Source organism: Vigna angularis, chromosome 5 (assembly GCF_016808095.1).
Source record: "Vigna angularis cultivar LongXiaoDou No.4 chromosome 5, ASM1680809v1, whole genome shotgun sequence".
In the NCBI taxonomy this organism is placed as follows: Eukaryota; Viridiplantae; Streptophyta; class Magnoliopsida; order Fabales; family Fabaceae; genus Vigna; species Vigna angularis.
Genome location: NC_068974.1, coordinates 24,303,137 through 24,307,223, shown reverse-complemented (window position 1 = coordinate 24,307,223; position 4,087 = coordinate 24,303,137). Strand labels below are relative to the sequence as shown.

The following is a 4,087-nucleotide window of genomic DNA, read 5'->3' as shown; positions in this document are numbered from 1 at the left end:
GTTCTGTGGATTCCTATGTTGGTTGGGGTGGTGCATCACATGGTTGTGTCATTTCTTAAGTTGGTGATTGGGGTGCTGCTTTAGATGGTTGTGGTAGGCCTAGTTGATCTTGAGGACGTAAGGGGCATTGATTTCTGTTATGCCCAACAATACGACAAATGCTGCATTTTTTGCGGTGGCCACCTTTGGTCATTTTGGTTTCATCCCTTCATAGCTCTTAACTCTCCAACCTTCTCTTTTTCTTTGGTCTGCTAGGTAATTTTCTCTTAAATGGTGGGAGGACGTCTGGGAAGGCTGTTCTTTCCCATAAAATGTGCCTATTTAGTGGAAATATGAGGGACGCATATGTGTCATCATACGTGGACCTTCTGAACCAAATGGGAACATACTCTTCTGGATCTAAATTTAAGAATCTCATTGCTACAATTGCATGGCAGCAAGGGATGCCACTAATGACCCATTTCCTGTAGGTACACTCTTGACTGTCCAAGTTGACTGCAAACTTGTTTGTAATCACTGCAAAATGCCTAACTTTAAACATTTTTTCTCCAGACCAACTACCATGAAGTAATACATGATTAAAAGTTAAATATGAAGTGATGAATATCAATAGTTTTATCACAGACCAAGTGACATGAATTAATTGTGGGAAAGGAAATGCTTACCTTGGGATCCAATTTTTTGATAAATTTGATTCTTTTGTAAGTCTCTTTCTAATCTTGGGGCAGATGTGAAAGTCCATATTACACATCTTGATTTTGTTGGTTGCCCATTTTTTTCATGAGGTAAACTCTAATTTCCTCTGGCATGGTTATAATGGGTTTTCCTCTAGCATCAACAATAACACTATTAAAAGCTTCACTCATGTTATTTACTAGTGCAGATACTGCTCGACCTGTAAATCTAGATCTAGACCAATACCTGTTACAAAGATTAAGAAATCGTTAGGAAACTAAAAGTATATAACAGGAGGAACGATAGAGAGTTAAGGTAGGACGAATACCTTGGGCGAATAGCGATTAGGTATTTGTAAGCCTCCACATTGACATCCTTTATATTTAACATTTCTCTTTCCCAAGCTTGGGGGTATGTACTAGTAACAACCTTCCACATCAGATTCTTCAAGCTGTGTCCTCTGAAATTTTTTCTGAAATATATATATATATATATATATATATATATATATATATATATATATATATATATATATATATATATATAAGTGTCGCATGCAAAATTTGTGCTTTGCCCCAAGTAAAAGTTCAAACATAGCTGGCAGGAAATCTTGTGAAAAGGAACCAAATTGAACATTTTTAACAATGTGGACCAAAAATTATATCAGTAATATTAGAAACCAATTTAGAGAGATATAATAAATAGATATACCTTTTGTTGGTCAGACATAAAAGTGCATGAACTACATACTTCAGTGCCCTCAAGGTCTTCTATCAACAAATCCAAAAACCATGTCTAAGTTTCTTTATTCTCTACTTCCACAATTGCATATGCCAGAGATAACATCTGCTCATTAGGATCTCTACCAACAGCGGTTAATAACTCCCCCTTGTACTTTCCTTTCAGAAAACATCCATCCAAACCAATAAAGGGCCTACAAGAGACGAAGCTATTCTTGCAAGCTTTCAAACAAACATAAAACCTCTGAAATGTGGTCTGACCATTTTCACTATCCACTTTAACTTTGACTGCTGATTCAGGGTTACATCTCAATAATTCATGTGCATAGTCATATATTCTGGTGAACTGATTTTTAAATGAACCTTCAACTTTGCATGATGCTATTAATTTTTCCCTACGAGCTTTAGATATTGTGACATTTGTATTCCATTTCCTCAAAGCTTTTGATCGTATTTCATTTATCTTCAAATTCGGATTTTCATGTAGTGTGGTATCTAATCACTCAACCACTTAGCATTCATCATTTTGATATTGAATTGCCTACTACAACTATGCGTATCCAATATTTTTCTCAGTTGCCATGTTCTACATCCTTCTAAACATCCACAATAAGTCATCCATGGACATTTTTTTTGGGCACCCAAACATTTCACTCGTACCCTTCTGTTGTCATTCTTAACAAACTTCAAATTCCTCCCCGCATGGATGACATAACTTCTAACAACATCCATAAACTCATTTTTATCACTAAATTTTGTTCCCAATTCCCACTTGTATTCTGACATACTTTTTTGCTTAACAAATGTCTCAAATGGACCACAATTTTGCCTTTCATCACCTCCATCCTCACTTCCACTTTCTTCTGGACTGTCCAAAAATTATGAGTCCCACTCATTATCAAACAACCCCCCTATGATTTGAGTTTCTTTGCCTATATGCACTATCATGTGTTTCTAAATCATAGTTGACTTCATTTTCACTAACTTCTACTAACACACACCCTTCTATATTATCATCTACCAATTCATCAATATTTACATCAATATCAACTACTCCTTCATCTACTTGTCCTTCATCCACTTGTTCTTCATCAACTACTCCATGCGGAACTTCACCATGCACCACCCCTACATCATCATCCTCACTTGAAGTAAATTCTTCAATGACTACTTCTTCCTCCCCTTGCCCATGTTGTTCAATGACAACTTCCTCCTCCTCTACCCCAACGTGTTGTTCAACCATATCCTCCCCTTGCACGTTCACTACATCCCCCTGCACGTTCACTTCATCAACTTCCAGCTGCACGTTCACTTCATCATCCTCCACCTGCACAACCACTTCATCATCCTCCACTTTATTATCCCCATTCCCACCTACATGGCTACCTTCACTCTCTATACTTGCATGACAGAGCAATGTAACTTCTTCATTTAATTCACTTTCAACAATAATCTCTAGCTCATCATCCACACCGTGGACCACAAACAAGTGAACTTCCCCAAAAAACTTGGCAACGTTTACCATGTTCATTGCATCTCTGTCATCATAGAACTTATGCAAAATATTTTCAATGCAATAATATAACTCAGACACTTTAATATACCCCAACTCTTTAATGGAATCTACCACTTCGAAATAACTCCATTTGTGAGGGTCCACACTCCAATAAGTGACTTCCCCATCAACATATTCAAAAGGTATATCCTTTACCAGGGTCCCACCGTGGCGGACCATAACATTAAATCTCTCCTCAGACATTCCAAATGCAAGCCTATAAAATGAACTTTATGGGTATGGGACCACTATGGAAACACTAAAAGTAACTGCTATGTAAACGCTAAAAGTAACTGGTAAATCGTATGGGAAACCAAACCAAAATCATAAACAATAAACCAACAATCAACAATCACCCACACACAACCAATTATAATATGTTACACAACAATGCCCTAAACAGTTCGCACAATTTTTCAACAAAATCTAACTTTGGCAAAATCTAACACTCACATTTAAAACATTTTCCACATTTTACACTGTTCAACAAAATGTTACATAGGAATGGCACAACACAGAGCTTAGATTACGAGATTACGAATGCATACCTGACTGCCAAAGATCAATGCCTCTAATTTCAAGTGGACGTCACTGATGTTCTTCCCAATCTTCCAGATTTCGCTACCAAACCACGTTAGAACTTTGATTCTCAGCACCCTTAATTTAATTTTGAAAACAAAAACCCTAATATCTGCAATTGCACTTTCAAAATTATTAAATCCACCACACTGTGTCTGAAGGGAATCCACGTGGGCAGTTAAATGTCATCTCATTACTCTTTTGCACACTTGGACTGTCGGTCGTTAACGATTTAAACGTCGTTTGTAAAAAGGACTAAATTGAACATAAATTACATTCTTTAAGACAACATTAAGCAAAAAAAAAAAAACTAGAACCATTTCAAACAAATCCGACAAAAATAGGGACCATAAATGCTATTAAGCCAATTTAGTATATATGATTTTTCGAAGTAGTTAGCTAGTAAAAGATAAGGTATATGTATGATCGAAAGTTCTTGGTATTTTCGTGGTTCTAAAGTCTCGTACCGATGACTTGTCAAAGATGGTATAATTCCAAATTTATAAAGGATTATATATATAGGCAAGACGCATGTACG

General features: G+C 36.4%; 1 long non-coding RNA gene across 1 annotated transcript; it reads right to left on the bottom strand.

Moving 5' to 3' along the window:
* Positions 1-654: 654 nt before the first annotated feature.
* Positions 655-3,709, bottom strand: LOC128196744 (uncharacterized). Its single transcript, XR_008249111.1, has 3 exons — positions 3,519-3,709; positions 1,004-1,147; positions 655-921 (listed from the first exon to the last, which is right to left on the bottom strand). It is a non-coding gene; the product is annotated as an uncharacterized LOC128196744 (long non-coding RNA).
* Between the last annotated feature and the right edge of the window lie 378 nt (positions 3,710-4,087).